Here is a 21,585-nt window from a genome sequence, read left to right on the forward strand (position 1 = left end):
TTTTGAATGTATGTTTTTCCTACAAAAATATACATAGCATTCTGCATCAATATCGTGCCTCACATAGGAAGTGTTAGTCAAAAACAGAACAGGAAATATAATAACTTTGATGTGAAGCTCAATTGTTTTGAATAAGATTCAGATAGCGAGCTTGACTCTTTGACCGAGGCCCCAGGACCAATGAGGGCTACTTTGTGTGCAGACATTATACGTGTGTCGCTTGAGTGTGACGTAGACTCCTGGGCCATAATGGAGGCTTCCTCCGATGTAACCAGCATCACTCATTGAAGGCAGGGAACAATACCAGAAATCTCCAGTCACCTTTTCATTTTAAGAGGAGTGTGCATTTCTACGGGCGTTTACTCCAAATGAGTAAGCAGAATTCTTTCAAACAAGTCAATTAGTTGCTATTTAAATGGCTGACAATCTATCCTTGGCGCGCATCTCAGTTGCAATTTTGAGTAGCATTTGCAATCAGCAGTGGCTCCGCCGCTATGGCGGAGGAGGGTCGCCCCCCGCCCGCCCGCCTCAAAATTTGAAAAATAAACAATAATAATACATGTTGATTATCGTTTTGGGGATGACAGGCACGAGGGGGAGTGGTAGGTGCACTGCTATCCATGCGCATATCTGGGCGGCTGTCTCAGGATGGTCGGACCGACATGCGCACTGAAGCTATCTCCAACCTGAGCTGCATTTCTGTGTTGGAGATATCAGGCACAAGCTCTCAGTTTCTCTGGGAGCGCAAATCAAAGGCGCTCAGGGCCCAAGGGAGTCTGGGAGCCTGTGCTGCAGTGAGGACTCTGGGCAGAAGAGTGGCGTTACAGCGGGCGGCGATGTGGCAGGTAAGTTCTTGTTTTTACTTTAGTGTTTTTTTTTATCTGACGTCGCCCCCCACCCTGCCACTCTGCCCGCACACCAGACGCTACGGTTTGCAACTTTGCTTGACAATTATTTTGTGCAGCAGCACTTCTACTAATTCATTGCAGAGCAGAGTGCCCTTTAAGTAGGATTCTCAGAAATCTTGCCTCATGTATATAAGTGAGCCCGGATTCCCTCTACATATCCTTCAGAGTAGCCTCCGATGCTCGGTGAGGGACAGCAGGCTACCTCCATCACTGTATTTACATTCTCAAAATGCCTCGATGGCAAACGCTTGTCCCTCAACGCAACAAAAAATTGGCGCAATCCAAGAGACATCAGGGACGCATCTATGCTGCCCCCCGTTATTGTTAACGGCCCAAAGTGGAGGCTGTCCCCTACGGATTTTACAGATTTCACTTTGAAAATGGGCATCGCCCCCTTCTATATGTAGCTCTCCAATCAATAGTTTATGCCCAGGGCCGGACTGAGAACCAAAATCGGCCCTGGCAAAGTGCTCGGCCGGCCCCCCGACCTCGTTACCCCGTTGTTTGTTACCTGACGCATAAGGACTTCTATGTCCCACAACCCTATTGGGAGCAAAGTCTATCCTCCCAATGCTTGCCTTGTCACACAAAGAGGGTGCTGCCTCCGTTCAAGCCACTTGATCACAGACACACCCATAACCATTTCTACTAACAAGAAGAACCTCAAAGAAAGAATATTACAGTGTTGCGTTGTATTTTTGAGCCAGGGAATTGATTACCTAGTGGAAATTAAAGTTGACCAGTGGCAAATGCTTTGACCTGCAACGGTTATGTCCCTGGTTGCACAGTTATGTGGTAAATGAGGCTCAACATATTTTGTAGGGTGACTGAGTTCAGATGCAAGCAAAGGCAAATTATGCTGCACAATCTAGCACATTCTATGCCAGTATACTTTAACTATTTTGGCATTTACATATTAACCCCTTGGGCGCGGCCGCAATTCTGCGCCTGTGCGGCCGTTTTAATGAGTGGGCGGGATCATGACGGCCCCGAGTCGTCATCAGCACACGCCCACTGTGATGCATGACGGACGGGGGCCGTCATCAGCATGGAAGGGGTTAAAATGTTCTGAGTAGAAGGTTCAACTAATTGCAATCCGTTTAACACCTGAATGCATCATTCATTAACTGGTGATCAGTTCACGTTTACAAAAGTCTACCACTGTGCAGCAGCATGTGTGTCACTTTTTTAAGTAACTTTTTATCCTTTGTGCTTGAAACATTTTTTGTTTAAACCTGCAAATTATGCAGCAGATATTGGATTATGTGGCTAGCATGGTAAATCTATAATTATGTGATTAACCGCTCTGCCACTGAATTTGATAATTCCAGTGACCCTGGTTTTGGCCTATGGGTATTTGGGCATTGGACAACTTCTGCGCCACTGAGAAAATGGGAGGTTATTTGCAACTATAATCAACTGGAGTATTCTCTAGAGCAGTTCAGTTGAAGCCCAAATATGGGATGCCTGCAATGGGATCAAGTGGAAAACATTTGCTACTGGTCAAATGCAATGGCCACCAGAGATTTCAGAGTTCAAGCTGGTGACTTTTGTTTTTGAGACCTTTTTTACAGGTGGATAATTTTGGGGCTATGGACTAAGTCACTTTATGAACATAAGCCAACTTGGAAAATATGTTTAACCTTATTGTTTCATTTTAATATTAAATCAAGTATTTTAGATTTCAAGCAACGATGATACTGAAATACTGGGAAAAAAGTGAATGAAATGAAAGCACTTGGGCCAGAATCAGTCCTTTATGGCTTGTGGTGAAACAGTGTACAGAGAGAATCTTGAAACTGATTTCGAAATGGCAAAATACCATGTAAAGGCACGCAGGAACCAGCCAAGCCCATCCAAAGGTAACCTCAAGGTCTGTGGTGTTTATCATACATAAGTGATAAGTTTAAAAAAAATGGAACAGTAATACCTACATGGTATTACCAGTATTGTTTGGCACTACCACACAAATATCCAGCCATTATGAGTTTTGCCATTTTTATATGAGGGATAATATACAGGAATGAGTCTTTCTGTACCAATTCCACATGTTTCCTGACATTTCGGGCCGTTTTCCACGCATATTTGTACCGGCTAATTCCAGGTGGAAATGTGCATGGAAATATGGGGCCGTTTCAGCTAAAAAGACAAGTGTCCTTTTTGATTGGCGGTGCAGGCGGCTCCTGGTGATCAGATGCAGCCAGCTGCTGTTAGTGCTGTGGCAAGTGACCAACAGACTGCCATAGGAGATACATTTAGATAAAAAGTTTCTCGAGTCCAATAGTTGCAAGTGCATAATCAACTTTAAGTTTTGACGATTATATGGAAACTCTGGCCAATCAAAAGAGTTTATTTCTATCCTCACTTAAGTGTGATTTAAGGATGTATCTTTGTAACATATCCAGAGATACAGACACTTAAGACTGTTTGAAGCCAAGTGGTTATATGCTATACAAAGAATATTGGGGGAAGCTGGACATACAGTATGGCTTGACATGGCCAGCAACAACCTGCACGCTTGAAAAGGACACGAGGGTAAAGGTTGGGGGCAGCTCAGCTGAGCAAAACGATTTGTGCAGGGTAGTGGAGGAGAGGGTTGAGGCCGATTGCTGGTAACACTTTTTCAACAAGTCTGTTTACTGATGAAAGGGCCTTTTGATTCGGCTTTGTGAAGAAGTCTTTGATGGTAATGAGGGATCTACGTGGCTTCTTAAACCATTGATCCTACCAACTGCACAGAGATGTGTTTCATGGTGCATATCTTTGCCCTGATGATGGTCTTGCTGATTTCAGCAGATGGGTCGAAACGTCAATAAATATCGCCTAGTGACCCTCACAGGTGATTTGCGGCTCTTTATCAATCTTTGATTGGTTGATTGATAAATGGCTAATAGATCATTATAATTTACATAAGGATACCATTTACAAATGTGTCTCTTCCTCCCCTTGCTCTTCTAGCATTTCATTGCTGTTTTTATTTGTAATCTTTCTTGCACTCTTGTTTTGTGCACTTTGATCATTGCGTTGTCGACACTTTATATATTTGCTAACAATTTATTTTCAGCATGAACTATTCGACTTTTTGTTTATTTTAACCTCTGAATTAAGAAATTTATATTGCTATTGAGCATTTTAAATATTTATTGTGCCATGTAGAATTTGTTCACACCTCTATCCAGATCATTACTGTCTGAGAATGAATCCTGAGGGAACACTGTTCTTTGTATTTTATTGATAACCAGATTTCTCTTTCGCCTATTGTATTGCCCTTTCTTTTTTATCCTTACCTATAGTTACAAAGTACAGACTTCAGACTAGAACTAGCTGTTTAACCAAGACAAAAGCACTTTGCAGCTAGGATTGTTTAGTACAAATGAACAAAACTGAGATCTAAACTCAGTAGCAGAATGTAACATGTTGTTGGCAAACAACATGACAGTTTTAAGGTGTTGCATTTAATATGGTGACTCATAGAAGCTAGTGAATATCATTTTACAACCAAAAAGTCATAAAGCTGTTTTAGACAAAGTATAGTACTGAATCATGGATGTTTAATGTTAACGCCATATTGTCCACAAAGGTCAAGTTTGCTCTGTATTGAACAAATGAATGCATAAATGATATAACAAAATATGGTACGGCATTATTTCTTTATAATCGCTCATCATTCATTTTCTTATTATATGCGTGTTTTGAGGTCAGAAGATGTCTGTAATAAGAAAACTGTCGCACTACTTGCATGTAATCAATAATTACAGTAGAGTAGTGATGACACAGTGGCCTGCAATTCAGGGCAGCACACAGCAGGTGGTTGGTCACCTCTTGTATATGTAATAATGCTTTTGTTTTTAAATAAACAGATGTTATTGATTTTAGGCCACTAAAAGTGGCTACGATGAACAGCTGACACACACATGCAACACAATACAGAGTACAGTGCTGCGGCAGCGACACTCAAGCAGTACACCATAATTAGGGTCATCAGTGTCCAGGAGTCTATATCCATTACATTCTCAGGAAAAGTAACCCACCACTTCCCCCAACCCCCCCCATGTTTATGGGGGCAGCCCCTGACTTAACAGACCACATGTTCTTGTTGTGCGCACCAATCTACACCTCACCTCCTTCTTGATGGGTAGGTGGCGTGGGGGACATCCAACGTGCAGCAATTTCTATTTTTTTGCGAGAAAATAATACTTAAAAAAAATAATAACCTAGTCCAAGGTACAGGTGTATTTGCTTTGCCAAGTATTGCCATGTGTGTTTTTGCTGAGTAATCTCCCCTCTGTAAGGAAAACGATTTGTGTAGGCTTACAAGAAAAATTACTTCATCGAGGCAGGGAGACAGCACACCCTCCCTCCAGGATTTGTGAAGCGGGAGGTGATCAGACAGCAGAACGCAGGCTTTTGGCGCTGTCCGTAACTGGTGCAAGTTTAGATATGTCCTAGCTTCCGATTTAGAGGGGTTTTTTCCCTCACAGATTCTGAGAAAAGGTGAACCACACACCCGTTGTGTGCTGCCATGGATAGCAGGCCACTGTGTCATCACTACACTACTGTAATTACTGATTACATGCAGCAATGAGACAGGTTTCTTATTAAAGACACCATCTGACCTCAAAACACGCCTATAATAAGAACATGAATTATTAGAGATTACAAAGAAATCATGCAGTCGAATGTGTTTACGTGCTGAAACACAAAAGGCTCGCACTCCACGATCTGTTTCAAAGAAGCAATTTGTTGGCAACATGTTTTAACCTTGCGGTCTTCCTCACAGCCGCAAGGTTGAAACGTGTTGCCAATACATTGCTTCTTTGAAACACGTAAACACAATTACTTTTTGGATGTGTATGGGGTGAATGTTTGACATTGTTCATCATTGTGTCAATCAATTGATCTTTTTGCATGTGTCACTCTGAGTGGGACATGTATGCCAAGATGTCGGTCCCGTGCTCTCCATGCCACTGGAGCCAAGATAGCCTGGCTGGTGATACCCCAAAACCGGCCCACGGATGTTTGTTTCCGGACCAGGGAGAACCTAGCCTGACAGTTCAGGCTGGACTGTTCCCATGGGGAGCAGGGTCACGACGGATTTGCATATGGCTGGGTCCAAACTGGGGTGACGTGGCAAGCAAAATAACGATGGATTAAACCCAGATCTGTGACGGGGGGGAGGGGAAGGGGGGGGTTGAAAAGTTTCAATACTCCGTCCATCATTTTATTTTGTGATGTTGCTAGTTCTATTTTGAATCTGACAGATGTAAAATGATTTTCTAGACTCCATGTGCATACTGCCTAGAGCATTGTTCTTGAGTATAATGTCTCTATGCCCGTGGCCATGATTGATCTCTGACTACAGGCGGAATGCAAGCAGTACGCTGTGCTACGAAGCCGGGGGAGACTGCTGTGCGCCTCCCAGTCTGCCGCGCTCAAGGGTCCGCAGGCACCCAAAATCCAGGTTTAACTCCTGATAACTAAGGAATGGGAAAACTACATTTGGACAGGCTATGTGACTTGTGGCCCTGGAGACACATTTCTTTAAAAAACCTCAATCACCGTAGTACAATTCTCAAGAGTCATATATGTGATTTGCATATTGGCTCCATAGGTTACTCTTTGGCCATAGGGTATCGTAAATACAATATGCTAATGAGGTTTTTTTTTAAATAGGGTGACCGCCTCACTCCAGGTAATTACGAATACTGTCTCCAGTCTTGAATTTGTCACGCACAAATCATTGCTTTCAGGTCTAATTAGGTAAATGAAAGCAAAACAAGACTAAAAACCCAGAATTCAGTATATTACGCCGCAATAGTTGCTTGAAACTGTCTGTAATGACCTGGAGAGGGATGAACACCCTATTCAAAACCCCAATGTAATCTAATAAAGTTTTGGGTTTTGATTTGTTTGGTGAAATTCATACCTGAAAGATGCTGAGTGGTTTAAAAAATAGCAATTTAATTGCCAAATATGAATCACAGTGAATATTGAAATATATATCTGTCTGAGAAATTGAAGAAGCAAGACAAATTGATGCTTTTTTATACTTCCAGAGAGAGGGTTCTCATGTGGGTTTTGAAAGAAGCCCACATTAGTATACTGGAGACATGTTACCACATAGATGACCATTTCAGTGATGACAATTACCTCGAATACGCAGATTTTGTATTTATACCGCATTTTTGGCAAAATAGGATGCTAGATTCATGTCAAGGTCATGGGAAGTCGTGTAAATGTCATGTTGGTGTTATGACTATGGATGTGATCGGGTGCAAAGTGGTTCTCCATCTACCAATGGACATGTTCTGGCAGTGGTAGTAATGTCACAGGACAGCAGAATAATCGAAGATGGCTACTGTCCTAAACCCAAGACTAAACAGTGTGGCACTTCAAGACAGTTCGAGGGCCTTATGTACAAAGAATGTCAGTGCTCACCACCGGCAAACAACTACACAAATAAAGCCCTCCGTTCCCCCAGCTGGGGAAGCCTTTGATGCATATATTATCTCAGTAGTGTGTTACGCTTTCTCAGTTCCAGCCAGTCCTCCCTTTTATTGATCATCTCGAACATCTCGTAATTGTTGTGGATTTATCTTAGAGGGCCTCCTCGAGACTCAGATTGCTCGCCGTTCATGGGTGCATAATGTGGCTTCTCCTGAAGTGTTGAGGGTTAGGAAGTTTATCAGCATCACATCAGCATACCTGCCAACACACATGGTATCACAGTGTGCAACACCATTTCGACTCCCTTCACATGGTCACCCAGTGAGGAGCCGAAATCATGCGGTGGCAGGGAAAACTAGCTGAAAACCATTGTAAACGGTGGATTTCCAGCTCGTTTTCGCAAGTTGTATGCAACGAATGTCTATTAACCCCTTCATTGCGGCGGCTATTCCGCCGCAGTGCTAAGGGGGCGGGGCGGCCGCATGCTGGTGACAGAACCGCTCCGTCACCAGCGTCGGTTGAGCTATGCTGGTGACGGAGCGGTTCCGTCATGGCCCGCCCCGCTCAATAGAACCCTCAGCGCAGGCGCGGAATTCGCGCCGCGCATGAGCGTTCTATTGAGCGGGGCGGGCCATGACGGAACCGCTCCGTCATCAGCACAGCGCACCTGCAGCTGATGACGGAGCGGTTCCGTCATCAGCGTGCAAGGGGTTAAAAGATGTGAAAACACCCCAGGACATCTGCAACAGCCTCCATATCCCTGTATTTGAGGGGGTGAGGCACTTAGTGAGGGGCAGAGTACCTCTCATAGAGCTCCTGGCATCAAGCACAGCCCCCTCCAAGCCCCTGCCCCTTCCCGCAGTGAAGTTATTTTGCAAGTTGGCAGGTATGAATCAGACTTGAGACATTGCACTGGCTTCCAGTCTCCTACCATATTATATGCATCTGATATGTTGTGCCTGCTGTATAAATGTATAAAAGGACAAGCTCAGCTTATGTACAGATAATGATACCCAGCTGCGTAAACTTGTATTTTGGGGTGTACCAGGAAGGGGCTACTTGGGGTTCCAGAAGCCTGACGACACACGAAAGGAAAATGCTCATTTGCAGCATTGGGGTACAAACTCTAGAACTGATTGCCCCTTGACAATTGAGGGAAAGCCTTGGTACTAAAACCCTGATTACGATTATTGGCCACAACTCCCATTTTGCCTACAAACCCCGTATACGGCTAAAATGGGCCTACTAGTCGGGGGAAAATAGTGCCCGACTTTGCTAGGAAAGTCGGTTGCAAGCTGGTGGAGCAGATTTTTCAAAGCGGTTCTTTGCTCAGGGTGTAACTGGCAGAATTGCCTTGGAATTTAGCATGATTCCACAGTCCTGGGTACCCACACCGTAAGTGGGCGTAACTTGTGCTACCACTAGTTTGCACACTCCAGTGCTTAAATTGTGCCCGTGGTTTCTGGTGCTCGGCACCAGCACCTAATTGTCAGCATCGGCTCTAGTGACAGCCCACCACATGGTGGCGTGGTCTCTTTTAATTGTGATATGAGCACAGCAACCATGTTTATTAAGTCAATATACACTGAAAACAAATAATACCAGCCTCTCATGCCATTATTATAGCTTTGGGTGGCCGGAAATCGTTTGCATTGTCAAACTTGTAGGATGTTGATGCTTAGGTGTTATGTTGGTAGTGTCAATGGCAGAGATGGCTGGGTATGGTTGTGCAGGATGCAGTAGCCTTCCAAGAAGGGCCCTGGCACTTCATTTTTTTCACAAATTAAGCACTGACACACCCCGCAGTAACCCAAAGAAGCGCAATAGTAATTTACACCTTCATTTTGTGAGCCAGTTCTAATCAGGGCCTTAGATTTGGATAAACTGTAAAAACTTTCTTTTGTTAAAAAATATATATATAATATATATATATACTGTCTGAACGGGGAAGGTATGTATATATATATATATATATATATATATATATATATATATATATATATATATATATATATATATATATATATATATATATATATATATATATATATATATATATATATATATATATATATATATATATATATATATATATATATATATATATACCTTCCCCGTTCAGACAGTATGGATCTAACAGTATTCATTGCTTTGCTAGTAACTGTTCAGAGGAGACTGCAGGCAATTTAGTTTCCTGCGTGCAGCACACAAATAAATCATTAAATAGGGCTCCCTGGGAGTGGCAGCAGACTGTGCCTGGCATTTCTGAACCTTTGAGTCTCTACCTGGCTTGCAGTTCATCTTCCTGTCTTTGCAGGATGGCCAGGGCTGCTGAAAAAGCGATGCGATTTTTGTAGCTGTGGATTCTTCTGCATAGCTATGGACAGGTGTGTTGCTTGGGAAGAGGGTTTGGTGGGGTGTTGCACTTCCCTAATAAATTGATAAATGGATTCTCCAATGAATAGTTGGCTACAGGTACTTTCAGTCGGGTTTGGTGAAGTGTTTGTTGGATTTCAGCTAGGATTTTTATATGCAGACGCAGACAAAAAAAACACACACACACTCACTCACACTCTCACACACACACACCCTCTCACACACACACATGAACACACACACACACACACACACAAACACACTTTTTCTCTGTTTTGAAGTTCTTAAAACTGTTGGTTATTTTACAACATATTGGGACAGACTTACCAACAATTTGCACCGTGCTTCTGTCGCAAAGGGATGCAAACCAGCACAGAATGTTTTTTTTATCGTTTGCTTTCCAGCACAAAACTTGTTTTGCCCTGGAAATTGTCTAAAAATACACAGAGTAGAGCAAAGAGCTGCGTTGCGTTACTTAGCATCAAGGATGCGTTACATGGGCGTTGCCGTGCACCCACCCATGCCTTTAGGCGGAAACCCCTATCTACCAAAAAACCGAGACAGCGATTTGTGTAAAGAATTAACACCTTTTGAAAGCGAGTGTTAAAAGGAGAAATGTTTTCATTTCTCCTTTCTTTTTTGACTTTGCATATGTGCTGCACTTTATAGCACACAGTTAAAGTAAGAACAGTTTTCAAACTTTTCTAGTTTTTAGTGAAAAGCAACACTTCCAGTACAAAACCTATGCTACACTCCTATACAAACCCTTGCACTACGGTGCAAATGAGTCTGCGTGACACACAGCAGCAAATGTCTGCACCGGCACTAGGGAGAGGGGAGGGTACTGCTTCTCTGTAGATGTGGCGCTCTCCTGGTCACTTACTGTCACGCAACATAGTGCAGCATAATGGCTGCTGCGCTGCATTCTGTGATATGTTGGATTGTCTTTTGAGTAAACCTAACACACCACACTGCTTTTGTTTCCACTGCCCCTAACCCCGTCATCCCCTGCTTCTCATATATTTTAGCAAAAAAACCAGCATGATTGTTAGGAAGTTTGTTGCTCACAACCCCCCAATTTTAATCACCAAGCTACGCCCCTGGATATGGAAATACTGTGTTTGCCACATAATCTATCATCTGCTGCTTAAACTACAGATTACATACAAACATTGTTTCTAGCTCAAACAGATCAAACGTTGCTAAAACTGCAGTAACACGTGTTGCTACACGGTGGAAGGCCCTACGTCAAAGGTTGATTGGTCACATTTCTGTTGTTTATGATTATCTCTATTTGGTTGTCATAGTGGTACTAATGGGGTGAAACCTGTGCCCAGATATTGTTACGTGTAAAAATTCAAAAATAACGCTGTAATACTAATACAAAATGTGCCATGTTATGCCGCATAATTCGATTTTTCCTACTGCATACTTTAGTCAACCATGCTGCATAATTTGGTCCTCCTCTGCCGCATAATTCCAAGGGCCCTGAATATGGCTGATTTACTGGCAACTAGGGGTTTCTTTGCCACTTAGTGCAGCCGGCAGGGCGTTCAGCCAGCAGGCAACGTTCAGTTACGGGCTGTCGATTAGCTACTTTGTGCTCGACCCTTCCACTCCCTCTTGAATCACCTGATATTTACACTTTTATATCGGAATGTGTGACTCATCATTTGGCTCCCGGGCACAAAGGTAAAGAGAGAGAAAGGAGGGGGTGGAAGATGACGAAATCTGTGCAGAAATCCACGCCGTCCGAACTGTATAAATGAACAAAGCCCTGACATCTGTACCATTAAGTATTATTTTCGTGTCTATGACTGTCTACACGCGCCATCTTTAAATGGGTAGCTCGGGGCTTGTGCGTCTGCTGTAGAAACTTGTGTGCCACCTGTAGGCCTCGGATTTCAATGTGAGCAAAGCCGAATCAGACCTTCATCCTCTGGAGGTGTCCAATTAAGTCCAGTTGAATTGGGAAATGACAGACAGGTAGATTCATCAAGCATTTGAGATTTGGCATTTGAGATTCATCAATGGGTCATGTACTCGCAATTTGAAAAATCGCAAATAATGAGAAATTTCCTAGTTACCACAAAGGAAAGTTTCAATTCTATTAAGGAGGCGGAGGCGAGGATTTTGCTAGTCCTTTCTCCATTTTATTGGACAGCAAGTTAGTAGTAAAAGAAAAAACATCACATCCAGGACTACCCAAACCAACATGGCAGCGGTAGGCCTGGTAACGTAACAACCAATCAGAGTCCAACAGTTCGTATATATGGAGTCCCAGCTGTTAGTCCTTCCTCTTTCGTGGGAGCTGCCGCAGGGAAGAAGTCATCCATCCACTAGTCCGTTTTTTGATCGGAGCCTAGGGAAGAGAACCAAATAATAATATCTCGTCCAGAACAATGTCGAAGAATTCAAGAACATTGCAATGGAGTAGAAGAACGAAATGCAGATATAACTTAATCAACATTGCACAGCGTAACAATGAAAACATTAAAACTCAGAAAAAAGGTATACTCCCTTAGACGAAGTAACAAATCATATTCCAGTTACGGGAGGGCAGGCTCGATAAAGCCTGGGTGGGAAAATCCTCGCCTCCGCCTCCTTAATAGAATTGAAACTTTCCTTTGTGGTAACTAGGAAATTTCTCATTCTATGTCAGGGAGCGGAGGCGAGGATTTTGCTTGTTCAAAGCCTACTCACCACCAACGAAGCAGCCTCATGGATTGGTTTAAAGTAGAACTTTTTGAAAGTCGAATCTGAGGACCAATCCGCTGCATTCATGATATCTTCCAGGCGTCCACCTACCTGAATAGCCTTGGAAGCCATTGCACCTCTAGTGGAATGAGCCCCAAAGTCAGTGACGCTAATCCCAGCTTCAGACATTATCCACCTGACCCATCTGGCAATGGTGGGAGAGGAAACTGCCTTGAAAGGCTTCTTAACCGCTATAAGTAATTGTCTTTCGCCCGGAGGGCGGAGCTCAAGAGTAACATCCTCATATGTCTTAAGGCAACGAACAACACAGAGCTTTGGCGAATCTGGGAAAGCCGGGTAAGTTACTGACCTGGTATTACATTTAGTTCTTCTGGAAACAGTAAATGTAACCCCTTCTGGGGTAAAAACCCTGGCTGACACGTCCAGAGCACGAACATCTGAAGCACGTTTACATGATATCAAGCAGAGGAGAATCGCTAATTTGGCCGAAAGCTCCTTGCGGGAAAGGTATTGATTATCCTGCCAGGACTTTAGAAAATTCAAAACCACATTAACATCCCACAAACCTGAATAACGAGGTTCTGGAGGACGCGAAAGGCGAATACCTTTAAGGAGTTTACAAACCCAAGGGTGCTCACCAACCGGAGAGCCATCAACGAGGGCATGCCCAGCAGAAATTGCCGACCTGAAAGAATTAATGGTGCTATACGCCAGTTTCTGCTTGAAAAGATCAGCGAGGAAGTTAATCACGTCGGTGACAGAGGAGCCCATGGGATCCAGGTGTTTTCCCACACACCAACGAACCCATCTGTTCCATGCCGATCTATACCGCTTAGTGGTGTTAGGAGCCCAGGCTCCTCGAATGAGGAGCTCAGCGTCTCTCGAAAGCGAGTCACAAGACCAACGTCCCCTGAAATCCTCCATGCCATGAGACGTAGATGGCCCTGGAGAACCAGCGGATGTGGGTGACCCAATGGATCCGTCAGAATGTGGTCGAACGACGGAAGCCGAAGAGGCTTGTCCCAGGATAGTTCCAAAAGAGAAGGGAACCAGCATTGAGCTCTCCAGATTGGCGTGATCAGAATCAGAGAAGCTCTCTGCCTGCGGACTTGAGCCGCCACCCTTTGAATGAAAAGGAAGGGGGGAAACGCGTAAGCTGGAAACAGGGACCAGTCCTGTAGGAAGGCATCCACTGCTTCCGCCCCCGGATCCGGTTTCCAGCTGTAGAAACGGGGAAGCTGGGCGTTCCATCTGGACGCAAATAAGTCCATTACTGGAAGACCCCAAAGGTCCGAAATTCTCTGAAATACTGAAGGATCCAGTCTCCAGTCGCTGGCATCCCGGAAATTCCTGGATTGCCAATCCGCAACAGTGTTCAGATCGCCTGGGAGATACTCCGCCGTGACAGAGATCTGGCGAAGAAGGCAATAGTTCCAAAAGTCCTTCGCAAGGTCCGCTAGAACCTTGGAGTGCGTGCCTCCCAACCGATTGATGTACCTGACCGCAGTCGTGTTGTGCATCCGAAGAAGCACACAACACGAAACCTTGGTCGAGGTGAAGGAGCGGATGGCGAACGAGCCCGCAAGGAGCTCCAGACAGTTGATATGGAGGTGAAGTTCCTCCTCTGTCCATCTGCCGCCCACCGAGAGGGAGCCGCAACGGGCACCCCAACCCTGGCGACTGGCGTCTGACTCGATCACCAGATCCGGACGGGAACCAAAAATCGCCTTCCCGTTCCAGGCATCCATGTGATCCAACCACCAAAGGAGTTCCGATCGGGCTTCCAGATTCAAGGAAATCAGTTCCGAGTAAGTAAGACCCTTGCGGAGGTGAAATGCCTTCAGTCTCTGAAGAGCCCTGTAATGAAGAGGGCCTGGAAAAATGGCCTGGATCGATGAAGAGAGTAAGCCCACAATCCTGGCCAGTTGGCGGAGGGATACTCGATCCCGCCGAAGAACCTTGCGAATCTCCTTCTTGATCTTGGAGATCTTTTCGGAAGGAAGGTGAAGAGTCGCATCCGTAGTTATGATCAGAAAGCCAAGGAAAGTCATTTCCTGTCGGGGAAAGAGGTCCGACTTCTGGGCATTGATGATGAATCCCAGAGACTGAAGGAGGGTTATAGTAACCTGAAGATGGTGAAGAAGGAGGTCCTTGGACTGACACATTAAAAGAATGTCGTCCAGGTAAACAATCATACGAATCCCTAGGGTCCGGAGATGTTCTACCACCGGACGCAGGAGTTTGGTAAAGCACCAAGGTGCTGAGGAAAGACCAAAGGGAAGCGTAAGAAATTCGTAAACCTGATTCTTCCACAGAAACTGGAGGAATCGACGATGAGGAGGAAAGATTGGAACCGAAAGATAAGCATCTTTCAGGTCCAAGCGAACCAGCCAATCGTTCTGTAACAAAAGGTCTCTCAGAAGATGGATGCCCTCCATCTTGAAGTGTCTGTAAACCAACCACTCGTTGAAGGAGCGGAGGTTGATTACTGGTCTGAACCCTTTGCCTTTCTTTTCCACCAGGAAGATGTTGCTGAGGAAACCGTTTGGGTGAAGCGCCGAGGGGATAATGGCGCCTTTTTGTAACATCGCCCGAACCTCCAAATCGACAAGTTCTTGGTCTGAAACAGAAAACACTAGAGGACGAGGACGAGAAAGCTGAACAGGGGAACCGTAGAATTCGATGTGAAACCCCTGAACCGTCTCCAGCACCCAAGGATCTGAAGTTATTGACGCCCAGGCCTGGGGAAACAACGCTAACCTTCCCCCCATTTGAACCAGAGAGATGATTCGAAATCTTACCATTAAATCCTCTGGAGTTGGACTGGAATCCACCACGTCCTTTGCCTTGGCCTCTGCCTCCTCTGGAGGGGTAAAAGGTACCCTGTCGTCCATCGTTCCAGCCGTTATTTTGTTTGTACTGGCCTCTATTGGGGCCTTGCTGGACCTGACGGCCGGAAGAGCGACCCCTGCCTCTGCCGGCCCCGCCAAAAACCTTCCTGGGGAAGAATTTTTTCATCGAAGCCTGAGCCTTGTCCAGAGCCGAAAAGGTTGCCACAAACTTCCCCAACTCCTTAACAAAGGGGTCCCCAAATAAAGCACCTTGTGCAATAGGGCCTGCCTCCGAAGACGACAACTCCCCTAATTTCGGGTCAATCTTAAGCAGTAAGGAACGTCGCCGTTCTGCAGAGAGCGCGCAATTGGCATTGCCAAGAAGGCACATTGCCCGTTGCGACCAACCAGCAACGTCATCAACAGACATCGGTAAGCCCGACTCCTTAGAGCGTTGGGCTGTTTCAATAATTTTAGTGAGAGGGCCCACCACATCAAGGAGTTTATCCTGACAGGCTTTCCATGACCTATCAATACCCTTTTTAGGGTCTTTGATATATTTGGCGAAGAAGGTACACAACTTGGGATCTATCTCAGGGGTGCAAGCCACTCTAAAGGGAAGGGAAGGGCGAGGGCACTCAGAGCGCAGACGGAGTCGGACATCCTGAGGTAAAGGCTGTCGAAGCTTAGCTGCGACATAATCAGCAGTAGACTGCTCAGGAAACCACTCCGATGACCTAGGTCTTACAATCGTAGATGGGTCAAACATATTAGGAGGCGCAAGATCACCCTCCGTAAGACTAGGAGCACTGGGCTTAGGGCGCCAAGACCTGCTCACATCAGAAAAATCCTCTGAGGAAGCATCCTCATCCTCATCTACGTATTCGTCCTCCTCATCATTTCCCTCAAAGGGGGACCCTTCCTCCGGGTCAAGGTCCTGGGTGGCAAAACCACCAGTCTCTCCGGGTGATTCTTCCCCCCGGTAGGGTGCGCTTCTAAGCGTGCGCGCACACTTACGGAACACTTCAGATAATTTACTGAAGCCCTCCAGGTGCCCCGCGTCACGCTTCCTGGCCGTACGTGGTAGAGCACACGGAACACCACTGGACCCTGCCCCACTGTCCCCAAAAACACCAGTATCATTCTTAAAAACATGGGCTGACAGTTTGTTTACACTGTCCTGCAGAGGAGCCAGAGCTTGGGCTATCGCCGAAGAGAGAAGCCTGTCAACCTCTGCAGGAGGGTGTAAAGGGGTCAGTTGTGGCTGAACATTAGGAGCCACCACCTCAACAGTTGAAGGACTTGACTGCATATTAGCAGAGAAACTGGTACCCATACACGAACACCCCAACTAAATACAAGGGGAAAAAACCCTTCACACAGGTACCAGGCAGGCTAACAAAATAGAAAACCTGAAACACCAAAATTCTGACAGAAAAAAATAATTAATTTAAATAATTTCAGTCAGAAAAATACTTCTTGCCGTCAAAAACGGCGTCCGTGTGAGGGAAGAGGCCTGAAAATGACAGAAGCGCAGTGCCTCAGCGCGTTTCTACTCAAGCGCGAAGAGCGCTGAGGAGAACAGCTGATCGGCGTCAGGAGCCGACACCAAGATCGCGCACGCGCGAAGAATGAACGCTCGGGCTGAAAGCCTACCGCGTTATGGAAACACAGCCTACAATAAGGCAAAGTCAAATACAAATAGTCGCTATCAAATAAAGCTGTCAACAATCACACAAAAATCTGCCACGACAAAGATATGAAGAGCGTGACTTATCTTGCCGAGGCAGCAATGGAGAAAGAGGAAGGACTAACAGCTGGGACTCCATATATACGAACTGTTGGACTCTGATTGGTTGTTACGTTACCAGGCCTACCGCTGCCATGTTGGTTTGGGTAGTCCTGGATGTGATGTTTTTTCTTTTACTACTAACTTGCTGTCCAATAAAATGGAGAAAGGACTAGCAAAATCCTCGCCTCCGCTCCCTGACATAGAATTGCGATTTTTCAAATTGCGATCGCATTTAAGGAATCTCAATTAGAGATTCCTTAAATGCTATTCATGATCCATTTCTGAATTTCGAATTCGCTATTTTTGGCCGCTATTTACCGCGAAGTCTGACTTCGTGGTAAATAGCGAAAACTTAGAAAAATGCACTTTAGTGCATTTTTCTAAGTTGGATGTTACACACACACATGTCCTTTGGACATGTGTGTGCGCAACATCAGTCTACATTTTCATTTCAGGGGTGCTACAGGGTGTCCTTTGGACACTTCTGGCACCCTTGAAATCGGATCCTTATTTGCGATTAGCAAATTGCTAATCGCAAATAAGGAATAACCCCCCATTATTTGCGATTAGCAATTTGCTAATCGCAAATAAGGAACATGTAGAAATCGCAATTATTTTTGCGATTTCTACATGAATCCCGTTCGCGAGTCTTTAATAGCGATTCCTTAATAATCGCTATTAAGGACTCGTAAAACGGGACATTGATGAATGTAGGTGAGAATCTGTTGTTACAGCTCTTGCATAAATGTGAGACCTATTATTTAAAGCGGCGCATTAATTATCGATTGCTTTGGAGCTATCAAAATGCGGATTACATTACAATGTTTTTTTAAGCACATGCTGATTAATAAGGTGATTGTCAAGATAATGTGAGGACCATTTTAGGTCTGTGTTTTGACAGCTCACGTCAAGCTACCTATTGCTAGCAATATATATGGAGCCTTTAGGTCGACTCCTTTCAACCATGGGTCTCACTCTAATGTGCGAACACTGCACATGGTATCACATTAAACTCAGACCTACTGGCTTTGGTAGTGCTATTGTGCAGTTGTCATCAGTTGGACAATTGCAAATACCCCTCGAGCATATAATACCTGCGCACAGCGAGTTAGTGGCTTAGCCTGATATCAGGTGATAGGTGATTTTGTGCCATAATGAATAAACCAAGAGCTCTGTGTGCACCCGTCCCTGAGGGTGACTGGCCTACAGACGATTAGGCTTCCCCCTTTTCGGGAGCGAATACATAGACTATGGAGACTCCAAAAGAATTTAGGAACAGATATCCTCTTCCCTATGGTGTTCCTGAGTGGTAAAATGTGCCTTCCCTAGACTCCCAATTATTCAGAGAATCTGGAGCAGTGCTTAATTTGTGCCAGTGGTTTCCAGTGCTCAGTACCGGTACTTAATTGTCAACACCGGCACTTATCGCTGTCTGCCACATGGTGGCGCTGTTGTCAGATTTAGAGATGAGCACAACAGTTGTTTATTAATTCAAAATACATTGCAAATGACTAATATATTGGGTCCAAGCTACTCCTATAGCTTTGGGACCTGGAAGAGTATGAATTGTCACACTTGTAGGAAGGAGTGTGATTGTTAGAAGTTGTGTTGGTACTGGTGATGGCTGCACTGGCAGGGGCAATGTTTAATGTGAGCTGTGGTAGGATCCTGACGCGAGCCATGGAACTTATTGTTTTACAAATTAAGCATTGATCATGAGGCAGGATAGCTCTGCAGAACTCTTGGCATAGAATTAAAGGTGGGGAGCCACTGAAAGCTCGAGTCTGGAGCCTGTCTAATCCTGTTGGAATCTCGAGCACATAACGAGCTGGGCTATCATGTGGCTTCTGCCTACCTACGTCCTTCTACGAGGATGTGATTTAGGGCTGAAGCTGTAGACCAGGGAACCAGGTTCGAGTCTAGGCATCGGACCAGCATCCTTTAATTCTGGGTAAATCACGTACAGGCACATGCATCAAAAGAAAAACCGGTTCTGCCCCTTTGCACTGGTATTTTTGCATTTGGAATGCATCATCCCAAATGCAAAAATCGCAATTTAAGCAATCTCTATATTGCGAATACTTAAATTGCGATTGCATTAAAGGAATCGCAAATTGAGATTCCTGAAATGCAATGCATTAAAGTAATAAAATCAGCGATTTCACTAATAGGGGGCGCACGTTACCATGAAGTTGAACTTCATGGTAATTTGCAAAAGCTTTGAAAAATGCACTTTTGTGAATTTTTCAAAGTTTCATGTTGCGCACACACATGCCCTTAGGGCATGTGTGTGCGCAACATATGTGCACAGATCAATTTCAGGGGTGCAACAGGGTGTCCTTTCGATACCCTTGCACCCTGAAATTGCATGCGCAACTTGCGAGGACTTATTGGTACTCACAAATTTTGCGCATGCAATTTCCCATTCATTCCTATGCCCTTAGGAATGTATGGGAAGCCATTCCTTATTTGTGACTCGCAATTTGCGAGTCGCAAATAAGGAATGTGTAGGAATCACTATTTTTATTATTATTATTATTATTATTTAATTTTGTAGAGCGCGTAGTCACCAAGAGGTATCCCAGCGCTGGTAGACCCTGTCTCCTAAGTGCGAAAGGCCGGGGGGGGGAAATAAGAAAAGGGGCAGAGCAGTCAGGAATGTGGCGAAAGTGACTCATTGGGGAAAAAGATGAGTTTTAAGCAGCTTCCTAAAACGGAGATATTGCGGTTCTAGTCGCAGGTCATGGGGAAGCAGGTTCCAGAGACGTGCAGTGTGGACCGAGAAACGTCTTCCTCCAGAGCGGGCTTTCTTGTGCCTGGGGGTCATGATAAGGTTTTCCGTGACCGAGCGGAGGGGTCTTGTGGGTTTGTAGGGTATAATGAATTTCCTGAGGACAAGGGGGCCTTGATTTCGTAGTAATTTGTGGGCCAGGCATAGAGCCTTGAATTTGACCCGCTCCCTTATCGGAAGCCAATGGAGGAGTTTTAGGGCCGGTTTAGCCGAAGCTCTGGCAGGGGTGTTTGTGAGGATCCGCGCCGCCGTGTTCTGGATTCTCTGGAGCTTGTTAAGCGTTGCTTCGGGGGCGCCCAGATAGATCACGTTGCTGTAATCCAGCCTTGACAGTATTAGCCCTTGGATAAGCAGTTTTGGGGATTTGAGTGGCAGTAGGGGCAGGACTTTCCTCAGTGATTTCAGAAGCCCGAAGCAGATCCCTGCTACTGTCTTTGCTTGTGTAGTGAACGAAAGGTCTTTGTCAAGCCACACACCAAGACTTTTTACTTCTTCTTTTGAGGCAGGGGGGGGGCCATACAGGCTGGCCAGATGTTGGAGGAGAGTGTAAGTCCTTTCGGGCCAAGGAGCAGAACCTCAGTTTTTGTCCCGTTTAATTTCAGGGCTGAGCTGTTCATCCAGCCGTGGACCTGCGTAAGGCAGTTGAGTAAGTCAGCTGATTGTTGTCTGGGGTGGGATAGTGACACCACTAATTGAGTGTCGTCAGCGTAACTTACTACGCTCACTCCGAACGGGGTGATAACCTCCTCCAATGTGGACATGTAGATATTGAATAATGTTGGGCTCAGGGAGGAGCCCTGAGGCACCCCACATTGGAGGGGAATTTCGGAGGAGCGGGCGTTCTTCTCCCAGATCTGATAGTTCCGTTGGGTCAGAAAAGATGATAGCCAGGAGAGTGCCAAGCCATCCACACCAACTCTCTTGAGTCTTCTAATGAGAAGTTGGTGGTTAACGGTATCAAAGGCCGCACTTAGGTCGAGGAGGATCACTGCCACTGACCCTCCTTCGTCCAGTAGTGCTCTGGCCTCCTCCACCGCTGCCAGGAGGGCGATGTCAGTGCCCTGCCCTGGGCGGAAGCCCGTCTGGGAACTATTTAGTTTGTTATTGTCCTCCAGGAACTGAGAGAGTTTCTTGTTAACCAGCTTTTCAGCAATCTTGCTGATTCCTGGGAGTAGGGAGATGGGCCTATAGTTGGCTAGATTTTCGGGGTCGAGGGAGGTTTTTTTTAATAGAGCTTTTACGACCGCTGTCTTCCAGCTCGGTGGTACAACAGCCTGTTGGAATGAGGCGTTGATCAACTGGGTCAGAGAGGGAATAACCGTGGGGGCTACCTCCTTGAGGATCCAAAGTGGGGCGGGGTCCCTGGGGGATCCGCTCTTTATGGTTTGTAGCGTATTGCCTACTTCTTCGACCGTGACTTGGCCCCAGGAGGAAAGACAGCTGGGTGTTGAGGAGTGTGGGAGGTCATTTTCTTCGCAGTGGTTCGCCGTGGGGATTGTATCAAGTATTTTTTGAATTTTTTCATGGAAGAAGTTGGCCAGTTGTTGGCATTTTTCCTGGTCGGCTCTGGGATCTGTGGGGTGTCTCGGTCCCGGATCTGGGGTTTTGAGGAGTTCTTTAAGGATAGCATAAGATTCCTTGCTTGAGCATGCCGCTTTCTCTATTCTTTCCTGAAAAAAGGCGCTTTTGGTTTTCCGAATCATGGTTTTATACCTCGAGAGA

The 21,585-nt window shown here is 45.4% G+C and overlaps 1 protein-coding gene and 1 long non-coding RNA gene across 8 annotated transcripts in view; one reads left to right on the forward strand and one right to left on the reverse strand.

Moving 5' to 3' along the window:
- LOC144786230 (mitogen-activated protein kinase kinase kinase 3-like) overlaps positions 1 to 21,585 on the forward strand; it is a 512,077-nt gene that overhangs the window by 81,600 nt on the left and 408,892 nt on the right. For 2 of the 7 annotated variants that reach the window (XM_078665263.1, XM_078665269.1), the window contains exon 1: positions 9,652 to 9,742. The exons of 4 other annotated variants lie outside the window; for them this stretch is intronic. The gene's annotated coding sequence lies outside the window, so the exon portion shown is untranslated. Of the gene's footprint in view, positions 1 to 9,642; positions 9,743 to 21,585 lie in introns of those variants that run through there. One more of the 7 variants, XM_078665267.1, reaches the window with a different exon arrangement.
- The window catches only part of LOC144785149 (uncharacterized), a 34,680-nt gene continuing 24,949 nt past the window's right edge, over positions 11,855 to 21,585 (reverse strand). Inside the window, exon 3 of the long non-coding RNA XR_013601781.1 lies at positions 11,855 to 12,093. This is a non-coding gene — a long non-coding RNA (uncharacterized LOC144785149). The remainder of the gene's footprint in view (positions 12,094 to 21,585) is intronic.

Source organism: Lissotriton helveticus, chromosome 10 (genome assembly GCF_964261635.1).
Source record: "Lissotriton helveticus chromosome 10, aLisHel1.1, whole genome shotgun sequence".
Lineage (NCBI taxonomy): Eukaryota > Metazoa > Chordata > Amphibia > Caudata > Salamandridae > Lissotriton > Lissotriton helveticus.